This window comes from Crocuta crocuta, unplaced genomic scaffold (assembly GCF_008692635.1).
Source record: "Crocuta crocuta isolate KB4526 unplaced genomic scaffold, BGI_CrCroc_1.0 scaffold356, whole genome shotgun sequence".
Classification (NCBI taxonomy): Eukaryota; Metazoa; Chordata; class Mammalia; order Carnivora; family Hyaenidae; genus Crocuta; species Crocuta crocuta.
The window spans coordinates 203,605-230,016 of record NW_027527550.1 but is presented as its reverse complement, the minus strand read 5'-3'; the positions used below and the strand labels follow the sequence as shown (position 1 = coordinate 230,016).

Below are 26,412 nucleotides of genomic sequence, written 5' to 3'. Positions count from 1 at the left end.
TTATGCTAAGTGCAGTCAGTCAGAGGACAAATATGTTTTCACTCATATGTGGAATTTAAGAAACAACAGATGAACATAGGTTAAGGGAAGGAAAGATAAGATAAAAACAGAGACGGGGGCAAAACTGTAAGAGAAATACAGAAAACAAACCAAGGGTCGCTGGAGGGTAGAAGGGTGGTGGGATGGGCTAAATGGGTGATGGGCAGTAGGTAGGCACTTGGGATGAGCACTGGGTATTACATGTAAGTGATGCATCACTGGGTTATAATCTGGAAACCAATAATATATTGTATGTTAACTACTTGAATTTAAAGAAATAAATTAAAAACATGATCTTATAAATTTTTATCTAAAAACAATTTCTAGGGGGCGCCTGGGTGGCTTAGTCGGTTAAGCGTCCGACTTTCGCTTAGGTCATGATCTCGCAGTTTGTGGGTTCGAGCCCCGCGTCGAGCTCTGTGCTGACTGCCAGCTCAGAGCCTGGAGCCTGTTTCAGTCTGTGACTTCCTCTCTCTCTGACCTTCTCCTGCTCACGCTCTCTCTCTCCTAGAAATAAATAAAACATTTTAAAAAAATTTAAAAAATAAAAACAATTTCTAGATTTATATTTTTTTACATTTTAATTTTTCTAAAGGGATAAAAATACTCATTGATTTTCTATACTGTAATATTCCTACAAGTGAGTTTTTAAATGCATTTATCTTTGTATTTGGTTCAAGTATCAATTCATTCCCAACTGACCTCTAACTGCTACTCACTCTACTAATCAATAAGTCATCTAAACTACTTGACTTTTAAACAAGGACTAAGAACAAAAATCCATACAATCACACAATTATTTCCTTTTTACTCATTATTCAGTAGTAAATGGGCTTGCCAACAATAGACTTGGTGGGGGTGGGGGGAAACAACTTGAAACCAGAAACACTGTAGGCATTTATAGTAACTTTGTCCTCTGCAATTCTGCAGAGATAAGCTCCTATGCTCTACAAAAATAGTAAGAATACAGAATATAAGAACACAAAATTGCTATGCTAGTCTTTTAACACTATTCAACTCCTGAAGGCAGTTGTATCATATTTACAGAGTGTATTTCTCCTCTTCTTGAAGTCTTACACTGGTCATTTGATACATAAATTCAAATTCACTCAAAAAGACTTAATCAGCTAAATTACAAATACCTCATAGGTTCTAGTTAGAAAATAACAAAAATAAAATAGAAAATTAAGATATCCCATATGCATTGTGTAACAGCATAGCTTCCCAAGATTTTTTCCAAATTCTACTGATTTCTATGTCTATTGTGTGACAACATAGCTTTCTAAGATTTTTTCCATTTCTATTGATTAAATGAATATGTTATAGTTTCCAAATTTACATAATCAAGCTTTTCACACAGCATTAACACGGCACTGTACTAGTAACTAAGTTTTAAAATAATGATGTATACAATGGAAATGAAAGAATATTCTATAATGTAGATTTTAAGAGACTTGGTTTTAGAGTTACACAAATTTGTCTTCAGGTCCTAGCTCTGCTTCTTAATGACTAGAAATGAGATTTCTGGTTACCCAAAAAATATACCCTCACTTTTTTCATGAAAAGCATTCTGAGGGGCACCTGGATGACTCAGTCATCAAACCAACTTTGGCTCAGGTCATGATTTCACGGTTTGTGGGTTCGAGCCCTCCATCGGGCTCTGTGCTGACAGCTCGGAGCCTGGAGCCAGCTTCAGACTCTTTGTCTCCCTCACTCTCTGCCCCTCCCTCACTTATTATAGACTTCACCCTTCAGTTTTGTTTTCAACCTTTGTATGCTACCATCCGTGCACACAGAAAAGAGTCACATATGTGATGATGAACTGTGAAAAGTGGCTGTCACATTTTGTATGTGTTGTCAGATAGAAATATTCTCCTTTTCCATTTGGCATTGAGCTGTAATGAACCCCTATTTATACAGGGCAAAGCAAGACTGTAAGGAGTCTTCAGAGTAAAATCTTTTCTGTTTTCTGGAAAATATTCAAGTGAATTGTTTAAAGTCTGTATTACTATTACAGCTTATATGATGAAAATGGCAAGAGGACTGGTCAGGTATGAAATAGCAAATATAAGAAAGTTCATAATTTTAAAGGACTTGACATGAATAAATTAAGACTTTTATAATGTTTTAATAGAAATAATTCAGTTCATTTAAAATAGTTTGACAGTAAATCTTCTATATGCTTGTTCTAAGCAAAGAGACCATAATACTCTGACATCATCATAATATCACTTCTTGTATTTCCAATCTATACATGTACGATTAGTTAGGTTCTTTTGTGTTCTACCAATGATGATTTTATGTGCATATGTCCATCTGTCTCCAGAATTCAAAGCCTGAAAATTCACATAGTTGTCCTCACTTGTTAACATGAATATAAAAGATAATCTTGCAGTTTCACAGAGAGTAGTACAGAAAGAGTTGCAAAATGGACACCCAGTATACTCTTCTAAAAGGGATAACAAAATTTACACATTAGAATTTCTAAGCTGGTATTGTTTTCCTTAAAATGCTATCTTAGAAACGGTCTAGAGGAAGTAGAAGCATTTTATTCTGGCAGGAAAATTTGGGGCTAAGCAAATAGTCTAATAATCATACCTATTGTTTCCTTATCTCAATAAATGGATAATGTTTTCAAAAGCCTGATAAAATCAGTAGAAGATACAAAAACATTCCTACTCATCAAGAAATAAGAGAATATTTGAACTTCAAAATCATAGTTGAAAAGAAAAAAATATACATAAGCCTAATGCAATTTTACATTTTCCCCCTAGTTTATCAAATCATACGTCCATGTTATTTTTTTCACATACCAAACTACCTATTCATTTATTGATTTATACCAAAGATACCAACTAACTGACTCAAGGGATCTGACTCCCTATTTTGAACCCAAACTACCAATCAGCATTATTTAGAACACAAACCCCAAGGTAGCTACTAACTGCAATGTGAGGTTGGCATTTGAATTAAAATTATTTGCTGTGATAAACACTAGATTGGGTCAGGAAAATATAAATATACATATTTTTAATGATACTCACATGCCTTTCCTAGGGTATGGTGGGAAGGGTAAGAGGTTTTCACCAGATAAAAACACCAAAATGCTGTCTACACAAATGGCACAAAGACACTCAAATTTCCTTTTAGCAAAATCTTTCACAGTCTGAGAAACACCAAATAAAGAAAGTCACTTTCTTATATATATAAAAATCACAAACTCTTAGAGTTAAAATGTGTCTTAAGAGACACCATATCCAACCTTTGATCAGATACATCCAAGATACCACCACCAAGAGCCAAATCCCAGATTCTTCCTCAACATCTTTTTAAAATTTATTTAAATGTTTTTAGTTATTTTTGAGAGAGAGAGAGAGACAGTATGAGCAGGGGAGGGTCGCAGAGACGGGTAGACACAGAATCTGAAGACAGGCTCCAGGCTCTGAGCTAGCTGTCAGCACAGAGCCTGACACGGGGCTCAAACCCACAAACCGTGAGATCATGACCTGAGCTGAAGTTGGACGCTTAACCAACTGAGCCACCCAGGCGCCCCTCTTCCTCAACATCTCTATACCTGGAGAAATCAGTGTTCCTTGTGATCAAGTCATCTGAATGATAGTTTATGTTGGTGGATTTTTTTTTTAGCAGTAGTTTTTCTCTCTAACTTTTATCTTCCATTCACTGATTCTATTGCTGTCTTATGGGACTCCATAGAATGATTTCTATTCCCTTCACATGTTAGCTTTTCTACATTTGAACATAGGTTTTACCTTCCATATTGCCCTTCCTATCTCTTACACAAGTATGATTTCAGATAAATCTTTTCTTATCTGGCCTTAAGTTTCTAATCGATAAAAGGAAAGGTTTCAAGCCATTTTCATATATGAAAATTAAGTGTAAAGTTTAGAGCTCCAGCTATTGGCTGTCTTAGAAACCCCTCAGGCAAATACATCTGTGGAAGTCCAAAGCTTTACAGAAGAGAGATTTAGATACACTGAGACATGTGAATGTGAAATGTTTGTCTAGCTGTAAATTTCTGTACTATTTTTAAAAGTGAGATATCTATTTATCTTAGCCATTGCTTAAGAGAGCTTTAATTTGACTCACTCTTTTCTGGATATGGCCCAGTTTGTCCAAATGAAGGACAGGTTTTCAAGAAATTTCCCACATTAATAATAAATTAATAATAAATTAATAATAAAATAATCTCTCATAAATGGTTAACACTTTAATAATACAGTCAAATACTAAAGGTTGGATGGCTTGAACAATGAATGATGCACATGCGAAGAGCTGAATTTACCCAAAAATCTATTCTTGCATACCAAAGAGGACTTTTTAAGAAAGATACTTTCCTACTCAAACTTCAAAAAATGCTATAAAATATCAACACATTTATTTTCTTTTTCATACATTACTGTTTTATCTTTGTGTACAAAGTTGTTTAACAATCACTGGATTTCTAGAACTGGTTCAGACAACTGAAGAGACTTTATAACTAATTTATATTGTCTGGAGCCAAGGTATGCTGCCAACACGGTCTGGAGCAAAATGGGAAATAAGATCTTTCTAATGATGGGCTTAGAAATTCTAGTCCAGTACGTTTTTTCCACTTTCTGGTAACAGGGCTGATTTATACCTGGCTGCTAGGCCACCATTCATAAGTAATAGCCAAGAAAACAGGGTACAGACCACTAAACACAAGACCAACCTGTGTACAGGTTTCACAATTCAGATCACCTATATCGAAAGGTAAACTTACAAAACCTTTGTAAGATGCATGCACGGTCAAAAATGGAATCACTGCCATTGGTAAGCCAGCACCTATACGAGCCTGTGTCACATTTAAGATGTGTCAAAAAAGATCATTTGCTATTAGACCACAGAGAGCAGCATTAAGACCATTATATATTGATCCATGTTCAAACAGATTCATTCTGCTTCTGGGAGTTGGTTAATTTTTCTGGTTATGATATTGAAAATTAAGTCTTCCTTGACAGTACCATCTGGGTCATGATTTTCCATCTTGAGCCTTATGCTCTGCTCACAGCAGTCAGTGCCTCCACCATTCCTCCTTGCACACTGGGGTTCACTTCAACCTTTGCTCAACTAGCCTGAACACAGTCATCTTTGGCTGACCTCAACACATTTCTTTATAGACCCTCCCATGTTATTGCATGAAGTAAATACCCATCAACATCTTCCATGATTCAATGAGCAAGTATAGGCAAGGGATATTGTCCTACTTTGTTTTCTCACCCTTTGATAGGTTTCAAATATCAGAACAGAGTTAATTGCACTTAAAACAATCATGTTCTACTCATTAAGTACTGTAACTGTCTTAGGATAGAGATATTTCAGAGTGGTAATTTGAGTTACACTTTAGTAATTTTTCAGTATGTAAATGACAGGACAAAACTACAATGTTATAATTATTGCTTTGTATAATCTTAGATCCTTAAAAGAAGCTGAGAGAAGAGAGGAAAATACATTATACTTTAAAAAAAATTCTTACTTACTGTCTGTCTCTCTTTATTTCTACCTGTGAATTCAATTTACCATTTGGTGCCATCCATTACTTCAATTTGACTTTATTCCTACCTCCCATAACTGTATGCTTATTGTCAAATATGTAACATTCCCATATGTCATATACCTCATAAAACAACTGCACATTGTTTTACACAATTTCTTTTTAAGTCAGTTGGTAAGAGAAAGAAGAGATATGCAGTCTTTTATATTTACCTTTTTCTGTATTCAAGTCAGCAGTTATATTTAAAATAGTCAAAACTTGAAATAACTCAAATATTCATAAATTGATGAATGAATCAACAAATAGTTTATCTAGTCTTTATATTTACCTACTATCTTTTAGTATGTGTAACACAATTCTTCTATGATGTCACTTTCTTTAGGACTTCCTTGAGTATTTATTAAGCCAAGTCTTCTGGCAATACATTTTCTCAATTTGTATTTATCTGGAATGTATTTCATCTTCATTCAGTTTTGCTGCATGTAAGATTTATTTTTTTTCTCTTTTGGGTGTAGGTCTATGTGTATTTATCCTACTTGTTATTTCTTGAGCTTTGAGGACGTGTCAATGTTTTCATCAAATTTGGAAGGGTTTTAGTTATTATTTCTTCAGAAAAAAATTCTTTCTTTTTCTTCTTTCTGGCACTCCTATTATGCACGTTGGTATGCTTACTGGTATATCAGTTTGTTCTCTATAGTTAAGAGTCTGTTTCTTTGTTTTCCTTTAGTTTTCTTCCCCTTTATGTTCATTTGTTTTGTTTCTTAAATTCCACATATGAGTGAAATAATGTGGTATTTGTCTCCTCTTCTTTTGATTAGCATAATACTCTCTACCTCTATCCATGTGAGTATAAATGTCAAGGTTTCATTATTTTTTTTTAAAATTTTTTAATGTTTTATTTATTTCTAGGGGGGAGAGAGAGAGAGAGAGAGAGAGAGAGAGACAGCGTGAGCAGGGGAGGGTCAGAGAGAGAGGGAGTCACAGACCCTGAAACAGGATCCAGGCTCTGAGCTGGCAGTCAGCACAGAGTCCGACGCGGGGCTCGAACCCACAAACCGTGAGATCATGACCTAAGTGAAACTCAGATGCTTAACCGACTAAGCCACCCAGGCGCCCCAAGGTTTCATTATTTTTTATGGCTGAGTAATATTCCATTGTGTATATATACTACGTATTCTTTAACCATTTATCAATTGATGGACATTTGGGCTCTTTCCATAAAATACCTATTGTAGATAGTCCTGATAGAAACATTAGGGTGCATGTATCCATTTGCATTAGTATTTTTGTATCCTTTGGGTAAATATTGAGTAGTACAACTGCTGGATCATAAGGTAGCTCTATTTTTAACTTTTTGAGGAGGCTCCATTCTGTCTTCCAGAGTGGCTGCACCAGTTTGCTTTTCCACCAACAGTGTAAGAGGGCTGATTATTTTATAAATCTACTGCTAAGACTCTTTTTCTTCCAATATGACCACCTAATTTCACTATTATTTAGTAAACTTTAACTTTGAAAACTATAATTTATGAATCTTCTAGTTTTTAATATTATAGAAAAGACTCTAACATTGACATTTTTTAAGAAATACTTGTTAGCTTTATTTTTCTGTTGGCATTGTTTTTATTCTGTCCACCTATTTGTAATATTGCTTGTTTTTGGAAATTAAAACTTTCCCACCAGCTAGATTATCAGTTTTGTCCTTTAAAAATATTATTCTGATAACAGGTGAGAAGTTTGGAAGTGCAGCCTTAATATTATCTTTTACTACATGGGTGAAAATATTTTCCATTCTGTTTGCTTTGTAAACTATTCAAGAATGTGATTATAACAACCTTATTGTTCTTGACCATCATAAATTTTCTTAGGCCAGAATTTATCTTCTTATTTACTCTCTGAATATTTACCTTCAAGTCTAAAATCTACCCATAGGATGCCAAGTAATATATCCTCAGTTTCCTTCACTATCTCCATGGTTTATTTTGAATCTCTTTTGGATTTTGAGCAACAAGGTTTTTAAAATGGCTATGGTCTTCAGGTCCTTTCTTGCTTTGATAACTCTGTTGTTCTAGGGAACTGGCATATGCAGCAAGTTTTCTCATCAGCCAGGTCTGCACACAAAGCACAGACGATGATTCTATCTAGACTTCTCCATGGTCATCAGTCTTGCATATCAGTGACAATTCCAGTTGTATGGCAGGGGATGCCTTTAATTTTTTCATTACCATACTTTCTACAGGTATAGCACACCATAATAAAATTATTTTGTGAATTCAATGGTCTCTTTGAAAAGACCACAGAATTTGAATCACTAAATTGAATAGTCTTAAAATCTGTGCAGTGTTCTTTGAGGAAGCCAATCCTTTAGGGATCACTGGATTGAATTTATCCTACATATATGTGCTTACAAAGTCACAAGAATAAACAAATTTTATCCAAGATAACCAAAATGAGAACATGCCCCTATTACTCATCCTCAGAGGGTACTTTAGCTGGAAAGATCAAATATCATTCAACACACTGAGAAACTTTCTGATGGTTATAAGTATTGACCTACTTGCTCCCTGAAAGCAAAGCCTTGGTTGCCCCTCAGATACTGTAACGGCTGTTGCTTCTAGATAAATGAGATGGGCCAGCTACGTATAACTGTCCTATTTCACTGAGATTTCTGGCATCAAGCATGGAAATCTACTCTTTCTGAAGGCTTATACAGGAGAAGAGTAAAATATTCAATATCAAAATGTGCCTGAGTATGTCACCTTAAAAAAGAATTATTGGTTTGACCTGTCCAGATTATTTTTTCATTCTCCTAACAGTCTAAACAGAATGTTATATTTTTAGGATACAGTATTGAAAACTTTATTTTACAAGTCTAAATCCTACTCCAGTGGTACTAAAAACAAACTTTACCTTGCTAGTGATGCACTTTGTGTTAATACACTAAAGTCTGGTGTCTAGAAGCCACACATACTGGTTTCACTCTTTGAAGAAGTAGAAAAACTTTCAGAACTAGGATATTTGCATATTAAAGACTGCAAAGTACACTGAAAGAGTTTACAGCTAGAACACAAAGACTTTTTTTATTTGAATACATGTCTTTGAGAAGGAAAATTATATATTCAAACCTGAAGCTCTACATGCTTTCAAATCTTAAAGCAAGACCTAAGGAAAGGCAATCAAATAAAGAGGGTAATTCAATGAACTAAAAGTCAAGGTAAACTGTTCTTCAATTTAACTTGAACTCTGAACTTGAGCAACTAGTTTACCTTCTGTAGGTTTTCATTCCCTCTTTTGAGGAAAAACTGGAGTTCATTTTAGAGACTAAGATATATACCTATCATTTAATCATTATTTTGCCTCAGTAGTAGCTCTAGTTACAATGTAGTTATAAAATGCACAATTCATAAAATAAATGAAATAAAATAAACACATAAAATAAAAAGAGATGAAAATTATAGAACAGGAGCTATCTGCCTTTATAATTATATGAGGTTTTTTTTCCTCCTATGTTCACAAACCATTTTTTCCCTTATCTTTTTCCATTTTCCAATGCTAACAAAGAAAAGTTAGTTTCTCTGAAATTGAGGTTAAGGTCAAATAACTATTAGAAAAATCTATATTGCTGTATGATTGTGTTGATAACCAGAGGGACAGGAGGAATGCTGAAATAAGAGGGACATGAAGTGATGAAATTATGAAATTTGACAGGGTCCTACATAATCTTTCCAACAACATAGTAAAATTATCCCTAACATCAACACTTCAACAGAAGCACTAAAGGCATAGCAACATGTAAAATCAGGGAGATCAGGGTGTTTTTTTTTTTTTTGGTCTGTTTTATTTTTGTTTTGGGTTTTTTTCATGTTTTTTCTTTTCTTTTCTCTTCTTTTCTTTTCTTTTTGCATGATTAGTGTCTGTCTCTCTAAAAGTAAGAGTTTCCATGTATAGATGCTCAATAAATATATGTTTAATACATTAATCTCTCATGATATGCTTTCAGTGTCCTAGAACATAAAAGTCCCTTTTTGTCCTATTTCATGATAAGAAATTGGTGGTTCTTAATTTGAACTACATTTCTTGAATTGTGTTTGATATTCCTTTTCTACTTTTCACTTGCTACTCTAATGGTTCTTTCCAATTTCAGACAGGAAAAGGAAATTGTCAGACCTATCCCTGTCCCTAGCTGTGACATACCTTGTCCTCTGCATGGGTGAAGTTCCTCAGTTTACACAGGTAGTTTCATCCCACTTCACTTTTCCAAAGACAAGTGTTCGGTCAAAAGGTGCTTATTCAGCTCCAGTCAATACATTGGCCTTATGTTCAAGCCATTTCTGCAACTAGTCTGCATGAATGCAATACTTCTGTTTGATTCTTACCTCCTTCCTAAGGCCTGTAATCCCACCTTTGTTATTCCTTGTCTCATGACCCAGTTATCAATTGTAGCTTTTCTTTATTGGTCACTGTCTATGGATTCTTGCCATGGCTTGCTTCCTGCTATCTTAAAACTCCTCATACCTGCATTTCTTATTTTCTCTTGCCAATACTCATTTTGAGATCAAAGCCCTACTCTTGAAATAACAAATTAAGAGTATAATGTATCCCTCAGACTCCACCTCATAGTAAATAGATACATAATAAAACCTTGGCTTGCAAACATAATTTGTTCCGGAAATATGCTCATAATCCAAAGCACTTGTATATCAAAGGAGATTTCAAGAACCATTGGCTCAGTTGTGATCATGTGATGTTCAGTGTCACATACTATTCGTATTACAAAATATCACTTGTTTATCAAATTAAAATTTATTAGAAATGTTTGCCTGCCTTGCAGAACACTTGCAGGACAAGTTACTTGCAATCTAAGGCTTTACTGTACTCTCTTTAAGAAACAATCATTAAGTTACAACCCAGCCTTCTGACCTATCAGACAAGAGGTTATATAGTTCCAGTTCTGGCTTCTTTACCATCTTTCATGTTATGCTATAAAGCATGCCTTACCAATTTAATATACAATGTCAATGTCTCTCACTATTTCAGAAGACTTCCTACAAAACATTTTCTACTTTTTTAATGTTTTATTTACATTTTGAGAAACAGAGAGTAAGCCAGGGAGGGTCAGGGACCGAGGGGGACAGAGGATCTGAAGCAGGTTGTGCGCTGGCAGGTTGACAGCACTAAACCCAATGGAGGGCTAGAACTCACGAACTGCAAGATCATGACCTGAGCCTAAGTCGAATGCTCAACCGAATGAGCAGTCCAAGCACCTATGTATTTTTAATTCTTTATATAATTCACTGTTAATCTTTGTGTTTTAAAAACCTCTCTATCCCATTTTCAATACAAAAAACAAATCCACCACCCTAAATTCCTTCTCACTCACTCTTGGATATTCTTCCCCTCATATTACCTTCAAGCCATATATACTTTCAATTGTTTCACATATAAACAATGCAGTGTTTGAGAGCTCTTTCCTCTTTCTGAGTGGCTTTTCCTATCTTTCTTCACTTGTCAAACTTTATAATCTTTCAAGACTCAGCTAAGATATCACATTTATTTTTAGGGTTCTCATGTGTGTCTGCTGGTTCCCTTAACATAATTCTTAAGAACAGTCAAGAGTAGCATGATCTGAATTCTAATTCTGCTACTGAGACGCTGGGCTTCAGTTTCAGTATATGTGAAATGATGTGATTAAGGCATTAATATCTTTTCTAAAACAACGTAGGTGTTTTGTTTTTGTTTTAATTTTTGTTAATGTTTTATTTATTTCTAGGAGAGAGAGAGAGAGAGAGAGAGACAGCATGAGCAGGGGAGGGTCAGAGAGAGAGGGAGTCACAGACTCTGAAACAGGCTCCAGGCTCTGAGCTAGCTGTCAGCACAGAGCCCGACGCGGGGCTCGAACCCACGAACCGCGAGATCATGACCTAAGCGAAAGTCCAACGCTTAACCGACTAAGCCACCCAGGCGCCCCACAACGTAGGTGTTTTGTAAGCAGACCCAGAGTTGAATCTGACTTGCTGCCATTCCTCTTTCTTGTCTCTGATATTTTCTTTACACATTCATTTTCTTTGCTCTGAGAATGAATCATGATGACATGCAACATACTTAATTATTTGGCATCTGCTTAACCCTCCACATCAAGTGCATTTGTACTTGCTTTGTAAAGTTATTTGTGATATTAATATATTTATATATTCTTAAATTATATTCTTGCAAAGAAAGTGATTATCATAAGTTGTTACAATACATGATCGTTTCTACATTATGATTCAATTTGTGGTCAACTATAACCTACAGTAATTTGTCTAATACATTTATTCTCTGCCAGTTGTTTACAAGGCTACAGTTTCCCTGCTCTTCTGAAGCCTGCTATTAGATCCATATTTCTTTAAAACATCCAGATATATGACTAATTTTCTCATTTGCAGGAATGTCTTAAATTTTTTGCTTGTGTTTCAGGATATTAGTAAACATTTCTAATTTAGTACTATCTACAAATGTAATAAGTGGAATTTCACAAATGTTTAAAAACAATTTAATTATTCAATAGGAACATTGAATGGTGGACATCATTCATTATTTGATTTGATATATACCTTAATGAAATAAAATACAGTTAAAATTTTTCACAGTTTTTATATTTCTCTTTTGGTCAAAATTTGGATTGGGGCATCTGTGTGGCTCAGTTGGTTAAGCATCCAACTCTTGACCTCGCAGTTCATGAGAGTAAGCTCTGTGCCAGGCTCCGTGCTGACGGAGCCTGCTTGGGATTTTCTCTCTCCCTCACTCTCTGCCCCTCCCTCACTCCCTCTCTCTTTCAAAAAAAATATGTATTTTTAAGTAAAAAAATAAAAATTTTAATTTTATGCATTTGTTTGGTACTTAATACAACTTTTTCCCCTTCCATTTACATTACTTCTTAATAATTTTTCACACACTTATGTTTTCCAGTGGCTTCCATTTGACTGAAATCCAACAGAGATTTCTGTCCTGTTACTGTGTTCTAATGACAGTCATAATCAAGAAAATGTTTCAGATACACAAGTCACTTTGTTCAGAACCATAACCATGTCATCTCTGAGGTGCCAGGCTTGAATAAGACGTACTTACATTCTAAAATTCACAATTTGGCAAGATGCTAATATATCCACTACATATTACTCATCTATTCACTGATTCAATAATATTATTTATTTATTACCAGCCAACCACAGTGAGATCTAGAGGCAAGCAAAATGGGAGTCCTGCTGTCAGAACACCTGCAGTCTGGTGGAGGATAAAGATAAGTGAACAATTATAACACAGTGGAATAAATTCTCCAGTAGAGAAGTTCAAGATAGTACGAGGAGCACAGAGAGGGTTCATTAAGATGGGACATCATTTTTTTTAGGCAAATGGTAGTTAAGACATGAACAGAGAAAATTAACTGGGTAAGTTAGAGTGCATGGATTAGATGAAAATATAGAATATACCAGGGAGAGAGGTTAGCAAATTCAAAGTTTTGAAGATCTGAAGATATGAAATTGTTACCAAATGGTCAGACAGGATATGGATGTAAGAAAGGAAAGTAGTGACAAAAGGTGGGGCTGGAGTAAAATCCTTTAGGGCCTTGTCAACCATGTGTAAGATACAGATAAATATAACCTAAATGAATATTGAAATATAATTCCTACTATGCTATTAGTTTTCCAGGCAAACAAGTGTCCTGGAAATTCTCAAGGGAGAATTTTTTTTTAAAAGTTTATTATTTGTTTAGAGAGACAGGGAGGAAGGGGAGAGAGAATCCCAAGCAGGTCCTGCACTGTCAGAGCAAAGTCCCACACAGGGCTCAATCCCACAAACTGTGAGATCATGATCTGATTCGAAATCAAGAACTGGATACTTAACTGACTGAACCACCCAGGTGCCTTAACTAAGAATACTTGTTAAGAATACTGCAGTATTTTCTATCTTTTTGGGAGGCTCTCCTCTCTCACTTCCTTGATGTTTCCTTCATATAGCACATCACCCATACATTTTTTTTTTTTGCATTAAATTTTCTCCTCTCTGAATTTTTATGCCTTTTCTCCCTGCTTTGGTATGCTATGTCAAAATATACCTCAAAATAGATATACTTGTAAACTTAGCTTCTCTTACAAGACTAGGCCTTGAGAGAAGGTACTAGCTAATGATCTTAACATTCTTCTTACAGGGGCTTCATACATTATTAAATCAATGTGTTGAAAATACACCCATTCTTAGTGTTAATTTAGCTGAAGCTACTGAAATTGTACTTAAAATATTCTTTCCTTTGAAAAAGTACCATCAACCCACTTACACTGAAATTGAAGAACACTCCACAAATGTGTAAGTGAATGATGAACACAGACTCAAAAGAACATGGTAATAACCAGTTTGGGACAGCATTTCTTTCTCAGGACAATGAGTTCAGTCAACTATTTGAATAACAGCTTGAACTGAGTGCATTGATTTCATATAAATGTTGGAAATAAACTCTCTTTGATTCTTATATCAAGTAGTTGCCAAGGATTCAACTAGTCTATGAAGATAAGCAGAGGTAGCAGAGATGGGTTGAGTTTAGTTCTCTAAAATTTCTTATTACTTTAGTGGTGTGAATACAATATTTGTAAAATGACTTAAAATCTGTAAAAAGTCCAAAATGATTGGACTTGAGGATTTTGCCATCTGGGGAGATTTCCTTTCTGCAAAGTTAAGGGATATATAAAAGTATAATAGCAACAATGACATTTATTGAGGATTTTGTAAATAATACTATATATCATTAATTTTCCATACAAAAGTCCTGAGTTATGCATCCTTACCATCCCAGAGGAGAAAACCTTCTCCTACATATTGTTTGCCAATACTAGGGACTGTCTTCCATATCTCTTATAAATCTTCTATACTCTAGCCTTAATACATTTTGTTTCTTCAGCTGTTCTTCAAGATAGTGTATTTAAAACGGCATGACTGACTTCAATAAGCTTAGTTTTATGTTTATCATTCTTACAATCCAGCAACCAAATCTGCCCAGCACACTAAAGATAGTTTCGCCAGCCACATAGGAACCTCACTTGCTTTCCGAACATAGTACACCATGACTTAGAATACCATAGGAGTTCTCTGAGAAAATGACTTGTGTTGATGCCTATCTACATTTATGGATACAATTATAAGAAAGATGTTTTCCTAACCTGCTACCACCCAAACTGCAACTCCCAGGTTTCTAACTGGGCTACCATTATTTGCATCCCAACTCTAGGACCTGAAAAAAGATGAACTTCAGGGATAATTTTAGAAGTGGTCTTGTTTCAATAGAGCCTGCTGCACACTTGTTACATTCTCTCTCTCTTTCATTTAAGTTTATTTATTTTGAGAGAGAGAGAGAGAGAGAGAGAGAGAGAGCGAGAATGAATCCCAAGCATGCTCCATGTGGTCAGCATAGAGCCTGACACAGGGCCTGAACTCACAAACTGTGAGATCATGACCTTAGCCAAAATCAAGAGTCAGATGCTTAACTGATTGAACCACCCAGGCACCCCTACTTGTTAGATCCTTACTCTAGTCAGTAGTCCTTAATGAAAAATCTTTGAACAGCAAGGGTATAGAGATTTATACACAAAAACACAGACTCTCCACCTGGGTTTCATCTAATCAATCATTAACAATGATTCATTAATAAAGTATTTTTTTAACAAAAATCCTGGGAATTTCCTCAGTGTTAGAAAGACCTGAAGATTAAATTTTATTTTCAAAGGACTTTAGAACAGTCATTGAAAGTCAAAGAAAACACTTGAAAGGCAACGCTTTACTGATCATCAGGTTATAAAAAGTAAAGATTTAAAGTTATATGCAAATCTTACAAGAGTAGCATCTGAGAAAACCACTTTAATTCTTACTATGTATATTTGAGGAAATTTTATCATATTAATGTTAAAGAACATATGACAGAATTATTTCATTCTGGACACATAAGACCCATTTTCTTCAGTTTTACTCTGTACTCGACAGGATACGTTTAAGATCGCATCATACATAAATTCATAGAACGATGAAGAAAATCAGCAGCTCATAAGAAAATAGGACTCCTTCTACCTACATGATTTCAGTTCCTTGCATTTGCAGTTTCTCAATTACGATTTTCACACTTTCTCTCTTGGCACCTTACACTGAATACAGGAGTTAAAGCCCAGCTATCAGCACTTTAGCATCACATTTACAAAGAAAAGCAAACATCAAACTTCCAGTCTCCTGTGCACTACAGAGCAAATGTGCCAGGAGGAAAAACAGTTCCCTTGCAGAGCCTGCACAAAGGCTTTCTTTCTCAGAACTGTAGACAGAAATTCTTTCAAGGTCTTTCTAGCCCCAAGAGAGATACAGGACACTCAAGAAAATGGCAGTTTTATTCATCCTTTCTCATAAAAAGAGATGTTGCCAATAAGGGGTATGGCCTGCCCAGTATATGTAAAAATATGTGTTTCTAAATTTATGTTTTATTTAGGGTTTGTTTAGTGAACAGTTTTAGGTTCACAACAAAATTGAGGGAAAGGTAGATAGATTTCTCATATATCCTTACCCCCAAACATGCACATGCACAGCCTTGCCAGTTATCCATATCCCCCACTAGAGGAGTACTTTTTTGTTTGCTTGTTTGTTGTTGCTGTTGTTGTTTTTTACAATGGATCAATCTACACTGACATGTCATATTTAGTCAAAGTCCACAGTTTACATTATTGTTCACCGTTGGTGTTACACATTCAACGGTTTGCATAAATGTACAGTGACATGTACCCATCATCATGGTATCACACATTGCTCTTAGCCCTCATTCCTTGCCCCCAAGCCCTGATGACCACTGATTTTTGTATTATTTCCATAGTTTTGCCTTAAGAGAATGTCATATAGTTGGAATCATACAGTATGTAGCCTTCTTAGATTGGCTTTTTTTCATTTAGTATGTATTAAAGGTTCCTCCGTGTCTTTTTATGAGTTGATACCTCATTCCTTTTTGTCACTGAGTAAAGTTCCATTATCTGGATGTATCCATTTATTTATCCATTTACCTACTGAAGAACATCTTGGTTGCTTCCAAGTTTTAGCAATGATGAATAATGCTATTATAAACATCTGTGTTTTAGTTTTTATGTGGACATAAGTTTCAACTCCTTTGGGTAAGTATCAAAGAATGCAACTGCCAGACTGTATGGTAAGACTATGTTCAGCTTTGCAAAAAGCCACCAAACTGTCATCCAAAGTGATCGTACCATTTTGCGTTCCCATTAGCAAGGAATGAGAGTTTCTATTGCTCCACATCCCACCCAACATTAGGTGTGGTCTTCAATCACCATTAACAATAACAAACAAATGACCAAATACCATTCTGAGAGATGTATAGTGGTGTGTCACTGTTTTTTGAATTTGCATTCTGCTAATAATGTATGATATGGAACATCTTTTCAAATACTTATTTGCCATCTATGTATATTCTTTGGTGTGGTGTCAAGATTTTGGGCTCATTTTTTAACCTGAATATTTTCGTACTGTTGATATTGATATTAAATTGAAATATTTCACATAATATTCATCCTTTTTAACGTATCCATTTCAATGTTTTTGTTGTTTATAAACAGAATTGTGCAAGCATCACTACAATTTAAATATAGAACATTTTCAACACTTGAAAAACAAACACTAAAGTCATTGGTAGTCTTCCCCTCTTCTCCCTTTCCAACCCACAGAGAAATAAATAGAAAAAATAATCTGATTTATATTTCATGGAGTTGGTGTTTGCAGACATTTTCATAAATGGAATAATACACTGTATTGTCTTGTAGGATTAGTTTGTTTCATTTAGCACAATGTTTTCAGTATTCATCCATATAATAGGTGTCTGCACCCCATTCTTTAAATTACCAAATAATATCCCATGGTGTAGATATACATTATTTTGTCAGTTTTAAAGTTTCATACATTTAGGATTTATCTTTTAACCAAAGAATTTAACCCTATTTTTTAGTATCCATATTATACGTGATTAAAAAAAAATAATCTCTCCTCTTGTCAAACAAATTATACACTTTAACAATATATGAGTACTATGATTGGAATGTTCTAACAAATGTAAATTTGGATTCTATTGGGATTCTTTTGTAATCCTAAGTAACAATAAAGTTGATTTGGAAATCTTGAAATAGTCTCATTAAAGATTGAAGTCAAAATCTCAAATAAAATTATAACCCCATTCAATGTATTGTTTCATTCAAATGCACAAAAAACAATTTCTATTTAGGTTTAAAGTACAAAAAATCGTATTTATTTTGTTCAGAAGTGACCCAGTTAGAAAAGACAAAATGTTTGCTAACATTAGGAGATTTTCAATAACGGAATATATCCCTTGCCTCTACTAGTGATCAGGCTATGTTGCTATACAATATACACTGAGATACTTAAACTCTGGCTACAAGATATCCAAATGCTCTTTCAAGTCTAGAATTCAATATTCGATATTGTGCAGCTGTAACAACCATCCATAATCAATCTCTTATAACTGTGTTACTCAAACTTGACATAATGTAAGTATTGATTTCTTATATAAACCAGGGTACAGTTTTCAAAATAAGACAATTAAATTTCAAAATTACTCTTCAAATTATGTCTTAGATTTATGTTTAATAAATAATACATGAATTGATACATACATAATTAGTTCCATTTTAATATGTTTTAAAACTTCTAGCACATGGTTATCTCTAATAATTAGCATCAGAAGAGCTAGCACATCTATGTCATTATAATGAAATTATCATGTTACTCTATACAATGACATTGATTCGTAACTGTTCTCAAATCCCCAGCTGTTAGAATCTTTCTAACCTCCAGCATAGTGAACCCTTTTCTCTCTTCCATTCTAAACAGCAGTTTGAGTTCTTATATTTTTTAAACTTAATCTTCCAACTGAGATATCAAAAACTACCATAAATAGCAACATGAACATTTAAATGTCTTCAGCTAAGTTGTGACCATTTAGTCATATAATTTGTCTCATTCAAAATTATCTACTTCAAGTGGATTTAGGTTTTCAGAAATGGCACAGTACTTCTGCAAGTGACCTATGATTGCAGATGGTTCTCCCAAATACATACCAGTGAGATTGTTAAGGTAACTAGAGTAAGTAGTAAGTCACTGTATCCCCTTCATAAATTCATTCCACATATTTTAAATAAATCAAACATTTTCTGATTCTCCCTCAAGTATTCATTTTCTTCAATACATATTTAATCCATCCACCATGATCATTAATCCACAATTAAATGTATGTACATTTAAAAAGAAATAAGCCAACTTCCCCTCCCATACTTTTGTAGGCAATTTTTTTTCCAACAACTATGATTCTTCACCTACATAATATTTATGTAACACCCTACCTTCTTAGAATGCCATGGACAGACAGGCAACAAAAACTCCCCCTTTTAATCAAACCAATACAATAAAACCATGATATTGGGCAAGCTTAGCTGAGGGTATATCTCCTACAGTTTCATTGCTAAATACAGCCTTTTGCATTTCTCTTTTACCACAAATCTATGAGTGACAGCTAAATTGTCAAGTTACACAGCCATCAAAATGAATGAAGGAGTAGCTGGGTTTTTTTATTTTTTAAATATTTTTATTTATTTTTGAGAAAGACAGAGACAGAGCACGAGCTGGAGAGGGGCAGAGAGAGAGGGAGACACAGAATCTGAAACAAGTTCCAGGCTCTGAACTGTCAGCACAGAGCCCGATGTGGGGCTCGAACCCATGGACCACAAGATCATGACCTGAGCCAAAGTTGGATGCTTAACCAACTGAGCCACCCAGGCACTCCAGAGTAGCTGTTTTTATAAACAAAAGTGACTACCTTTTTTACTAAAGTAGCAATCTTGCATACTGTATAAAGCTATCTTGTATAATCATCAGTAGCACCCAAATAAGGATTCTGTCCATATTTTCTTTCACTATGAAAATTGAGGGTCTATCCCCATTGCCTCTCCCTATACATATTTATTTACTTACTTGTTTGTTTATTTATCTATTTATTGACTTACTTATTTATTTAGAGAGACAGAGCTAGCAGGGGGTGGGGCATAGAGTGTGGGGGACAAAAGATCAGAAGTGGGCTCAAACTCAGGAACCATGAGATCATAAACTGAGCTAAAGTCAGGTACTCAACTGACTTGAGCCACTCAAGCACCCCCATACACACTCTTCATAATGGCTATAACTAGTATTTTTTTCACATAATGGGATATTCTTCAAATTGAAATTTAATGTTCAGTGATGGCCTATCAGTTAGGTAAATGTCATATAAAAAATTAATTCTTCTGGACTTACTTTTCTCCTTTCACATGTCTAAAGGGGTGGACTTATCTAAAGCAAATGGCTGTGGGCATCACCTTCATAAAGAAGCCCTGTATTGCCAGTCATTCTTCCTTATTTTGTATCATATCTAAAAAATCACTGCCTACCTTAAAGTGTGAAGATGTACTCCTATGCTGATGTATTAGAATTTTATAGTTTTAACATGTATGCTTATGTCTGTGTATCTATTAAAATTATTAAATATGATGTGAGGTAAGAGTCCAATTTTGTTCATTTGAATGTGGATATCCATTTGTCCATTATTAACTCTTACTTTTTTGCCACACTGACATTTGAAATGATCTCATTTTTTGTTTGTGAAAGGTAGATTATAACTGTGGTCTGTATTATTCGTGTTTAATTTTAATTTTATATCTTCATCTACTTATATTTTTGGGTGTGTAACTTTTTTTGAGTATTTTTGAGTGGATTAGAGAAAAAGTGCCGACCCTTCTTTTCTCTTAGAAAAGTCACTATGAAACAAACTAATTGATTATAAGTAATTATTTGAGAAAAACCACCACATAATGAGTCCCATTCTGTATTTCTACATTCAGTAGACACAGTTTGGTCTACTACAAAGTTTTATATTACAGCAAGGTGGTAAAATATGCATTTATAACAAAGGATAGATTTTATTTCAAGATAAAACTTCATTTTTTTTGGTAATTCTTGTCACAGGCTGTATTCAGTCTGTTTTGCACTAAATTATTAAGATAACTGGTATTTGAAAAAAGTATTCATAGAAATTTGTAAAAGTTTTACTTTTTCCCCCTCTATAAGGAAGTTTGCTTATTTTTCTCCTCCAAATTTTAATTTAAATTCCAGATAGTTGACATGTAGTGTACTAACAGTTTTAGGTGTGGAATTTAGTTATTCATCATTTACAGACAACATCCACTACTCCTCATAAGTGCCCTCCTTAATATCATCCCCCATTTAGCCCATCCCTCTGCCCACCTCCCGTCCAGCAACCCTGTTTGTTCTCTATAGTTAAGAGTCTGTTCTCTGGTTTGACTCTTTCCCCCCATCCTCCCTATTTTCTTTTGTTTTGTTTCTTAAATTCCACATGAGTGAAATCATATGGTATTTGTCTTTCTCTGACTTATTTCACTTAGCATTATACTCTCTAGCTCCATCTACATCATTACAAATGGCAAAATTTCATTCTTTTTTATTGCTGAGTAATATTCCATTATATATACATATAGATCACATATTCTTTATCCACTCATCTACTGATGGACATTACTGATGGACATTTGGATTGTTTCCATAATTTGGCTACTGTTGATAATGCTGCTATAAACTCTGGGGTGCATGTATCCCTTTGAATCAGTATTTTTGTATCCTTTGGGTAAACACCTAGCAGTGCAATTGTTGGATTGTAGAGTAGTTCTATTTTTAACTTACTGAGGAACCCCATACTGTTATCCCAGAGTGGTTGCACCAGTTTGCATTCCCACCAACAATGTAAGAGGGTTTCCCTTTTTCCACATCTTCACCAACATCTGTTGTTCCTTGTATTGTTAATTTTAGCCATTCTGACAGGTGTGAGGTGGTATCTCAATATGGTTTTGATTTTTATTTCCTTGATGGTGAGTGATGTTGACTAAGCATCTTTTCATGTGCCTGTTAGCTATCTATAGGTCTTTTTTGGAAAAGTGTCTATTCATGCCATCTGCCCATATTTTAACTAGATTATTTGGTTTTGGGGTGTTGAGTTATATAAGTACTTTACAAATTTTAATACTAACCCTTTATCTGATATGTCATTTTTGCAAATATCTTCTCCCATTCTGAAGGCACCCTTTAAGTTTTGTTGATTGTTTCTTTCATTATGCAAAAGGTCTTATTTTGATGAGGCTTTAACAGTTCATTTTTGCTTTTGTTTCCTTTGCCTCAGGAGACATATTTAAGAAGTTGCTATAGCCAAGCTCAAAGAGATTGCTGCTTGTGTCCTCTTCTAGAATTTTGATGGCTTCCTGTCTCACATTTAGGTCTTTCATACATTTTGAATTTAGTTTTGTATAATGTACAAATAAAATGGCTCAGTTTTATTCTTCTGCATGTTACTGTCCAGTTTTCCCAATACCATTTGTTGAAGAGACTTTTTATCCATTGGATTTTCTTTCCTGCTTTGTTGAAAATTAGTTGACTGTACAGTTGTGGATTCATTTCTGGGTTTACTATTCTGTTCCATTGATCAATATGTCTGTTTTTGTGCCACTCCCATACTGCTTTGATCATGACAGCTTTGTAGTATTTCTTGAAGTCTGGAATTGTGATGCCTACAGCTTTGCTTTTCTTTTTCAAGGTTGCTTTAGCTATTCAGGATCTCTTGTGGCTCCATACTAGTTTTAGGATTGTTTGGTCTACCTCTGAAAAATGCTGGTGGTATTTTGATAGGGATTGCATTAAATGTGTAGATTGCTTTGGGTAGTATAGACATTTTAATAATATTTGCTCTTGCCAATCCATGAGCATGGAATATTTTTCCATTTCTTTGTGCCCTCTTCAATTACTTTCATCAGTGTTTTACAGTTTGGTTAGGTTTTCCTAGGTATTTTACATTTTTTTGTGCAATTATATATGGGATCAAGGAATTTTCACTGTTTTTTCATTTTAATTTCACAGACTAGAGTGAAACTAACTTCTACAATATACCTTGACAAATTTTAACACGTTTTGTTTGAAAAGTGATGCAAAACTATTTAAAAAGGTCTCTTTATTAGTGGTATTCCATCTGTAGCACCAAAAAAATTTGTCTTGTTTTAATATGCATTTTATTTAAATACAGCACATGCATTGTAATTTAAAAAACTTGGCTTCAGTCCATTATACAATTTCAGGATTGTCTTAAAAACACATTTTAAGAAATGAACTTAGAATATCAGAACTAAAGTACTACAGGCTGATTTTTTTTTTTTTACATATATAGCCAAAGGGTCTTTTAACAACCCGACTGAATTTTATAATGTAGACCTGCATTTAACGACTTAACAGCATCCATTTATTGAGTATATCATTATGTCATTCAAAAGTTTGACTACATTTAGATTGGTAGTATTGTGTAAGTCAACATATTAACTTATTTTAAGTATCTTTTTATTAAAAAAACATTATAAATAAGCAAGTTTCTTCCTCATATATATTCTTGTTAGGAAATCTCTAAAGGGGGTTTTAGAAATTCAATTTGTATGACTTTCAGTAATTTTCAAAATAATTGAATTTTTTTTTAAATAAAAATAAAACATGGGGGTGTCTGGATGGCTTAGTTGTTTAAGCATCTCTTAATTTGGCTCAAGTCATGATTTCAAAGTTCATATGATAGAGCCTCATACTGGGTTCTGCACTGACAGTGTGGAGCCTGCTTGGGATTCTCTCTCTCTGCCCCTCCCCCACTCATGTGCATGCATGCATCCATTCAATCTCTCTTGCAAAATAAATAAACATTAAAAAATAAGAGTAAAAATAAATAGAACAGACACATGCCAAAGGCCCTGAGAGTGAAGAACTAAATGGAATATGTGACAGAAGTCAGCAAGAACAAATTTTATGTTCATATGTTTTATATCAAGAGACCAAAATATTTTAAATTCCAGGCATATCCTTTTGAAAGCACATCAGAGAAACAGAGAAGACAGTGTGAAAGGCAAATAAAATGATTCAGGACCTTAGAGGTTTTATTTTAAGTGAAACTAAAGATAAAGCAACAAGGCAAGCATTCTTTTGGTAAATAAATATATGAATATGAAAATACCAATTTCAAACCAATATAAAGAGAGTTGAATGAATAGGAAATAACTATTTATCAAAAAGATGTAAAAGATCAAACACTTCTGAATGGCTGACAGATGCTGGAGAAGTAAAAAAAAAAAAAATAGATGGCATCTCTCACATGCAGAATTGAATGAAACTTAAAACACAGCACCTGGCAAAGACACAGGGGGAGATTCTGCCTTTGGTGGGAGGCAGGAAGAGAAAGACCCACAGAATTCCAGACGCAGGAGAAAATCAGCAAGTCCACATTTCCTGTATACACACACATACAATATGACCTCTGGAATTTTAAACTGAAAACTCATACACACACATTTTTACCTTTTTAAGGAGGGTATTATTAATGCTTCTCAGGTTAGATATATAGAGCAAACTGACTGTAGGAGGGCTTGCCTTCAGGGAATCTAATTTTATTTTTTTTTTAATATTTTTATTTATTTCTAAGAGAGAGAGAAAGCATGAGACGGGGAGGGCCAGAGAGAGAGAGGGAGATACAGAATGTGAAACAGGCTCCAGGCTCTGAGCCAGCTGTCAGCACAGAGCCTGACGCGGGGCTCGAATCCACGCACCATGAGATCATGACCTGAGCTGAAGTCGGAGACTTAATTGACTGAGCCACCCAGGCAGCCTGGTCTGATATTATTTCTCAACAGAAGGTTTTATTATATAGTTTTATCTGAGAATTTCATATATCTTGGTGGAAAAATGCAAAGGCATTGTTAGATTATCTAAGATACTTATAGAATTAAGACTCTGATACTGTTATTTCAGAGTGGAATCATGGATTATAGTTTTCACATTTGAACTATGGGAAATGTGTTATTACACTCGAAGTGCTTGCTATGCCAGCATCCACCTTCCCGCCACTGCCTTCTGACCAGTTCACACTATGTTACAGAAAATCACTGTGTAAGCAAACATAAAAGTATAGCAAATACATACAAATACAGCACAAGAAGGATATACTAGTTGTAGTGCTTTCTTTGTACCTGGGTGAGGGATGAAAGTGGAAGAAAGAGATTGCGTTGTATGTGATATTTGTTCTTAGGGGATTAGCAGCATCTCAATAGCAGCAAAATAAAGAAAGGTATTTAGGAAAAACAAAGACTATTTCAGAGTAGCTTAAACAGTAAGGGCTATAATTACAGAAATGCAGAAGACACTGCAATACAAAAGTGCATTTATCCTTCAAGTACGAATTATATTTAGGAATTACAAATATTTTTTTTTCAATATTGCAAAGCTCCCCTTTTGGCTAACAATACTTATTTAATTTTTCCTTTATTTTAGGAGAGAGACTGAGTGTGTGTGTGCACGCTCATATAGAGGAGAAGGACAGAGAGAATCCCAGGCATGCTCCACATTGTCAGCGCAAAGCCCTACCTGGGGCTTGATTTCATGAACCATGAGATCATGACCTGAGCCAAAATCATAAGTCAGATGCTTCTGACCAAGTAATTCAGGCTCAACATATTATTTCTTCAATTTTTTTTACTTTGATGAATTAGAAGTTTATTTAGATGATAGACTTGACACATATCTTATTGACAAATAATTAGAATAAGTATATTTGAAAACAGATTTACTACTGAGTTTCCTATCTCCTAAAGTCTGTTACCAAGATAAACATGTTTTACAGAAGACCACTTTGCCAATTAATTTAGGATATGATTATTGAATATTCGGTATATACCTAGAATGGTTCTATGAGCTAAATTAGCTGCAGTGAATAAACAATACTGAAATAGGAATTATACTTTAGTTAGGAGAAAAGGAAGGCAATGAAGGAAACAAAAGAACAAGCTTTCTATTCTCAGTAAATAGTGCCACAAAGATAATAAAGGGCACTGTATTAGAGAATAAAGGCAGAGAATGGGGCGCCTGGGTGGCTCAGTCGGTTAAGCATCCGACTTTGGCTCAAGACTTGATCTCAAGGTTCAGGGATTCGAGCCCCACATCGGGCTATGTGCTGACAGCTAGCTCAGAACCTGGAGCCTGTTTCAGACTCTGTGTCTCCCTCTCTGTCTCTCTCAGAAATAAATAAAACATTAAAAAAAAAAAAGAATAAAGGAAGTGAAGAAAGTAAACCTTAGATGAAAGGTCAGGGATATTCCCTCTGGGAAGGAGTTACTTCTATTGAGTCTTAAATGAGGAGATGAATTTGGAGAACTGAATTAACATGACACATGTAAAGGCCTCAAAGAAGAAACATACTTGGTGTGGCCAATATCAGTATAGCTGGATGACGGAACCAACTTTTAGACAGCAAAAGATTTGGCAACTTTGGAAAACATATTTGCAACATACATAGCTAACAAAGGGTTAATATCTATCACCTGTCATCTATTATCTATCAATTTACCTAAGCATTTATTATGTTTTAAGAAAACAAGAATGAACAATCCCACAGAAAAATGGGCAGGGGTTTTGAAATGAGAGTTTATATTAAAGGAAATGCAAATAGACCTTAACATTTGGGGGGAAAAATTTGTGTTTCTTTTTTTTAATATTGTGGGGGGAAAAAGCAACATTTGATCCTAAATTACATCCCCAAAATGTGCCCCAATGTTATTTTGGTAAAAATATGAACTGATGTGTACAGAAGGATATTCAATGTAGCAAAAAAAGAAAAAGAAATATATATATATGTATATATATAGATATAT

The 26,412-nt window shown here is 34.6% G+C and overlaps 1 protein-coding gene and 1 pseudogene across 1 annotated transcript in view; both read right to left on the bottom strand.

Moving 5' to 3' along the window:
• The window catches only part of LOC144234778 (leucine zipper protein 2-like), a gene marked incomplete at its 3' end in the record, with an annotated part of 391,662 nt that overhangs the window by 324,041 nt on the left and 41,209 nt on the right, over positions 1 to 26,412 (bottom strand). The gene's annotated exons all lie outside the window — the stretch shown is intronic.
• LOC144234785 (transmembrane protein 126A pseudogene) lies at positions 4,491 to 5,064 on the bottom strand (annotated as a pseudogene).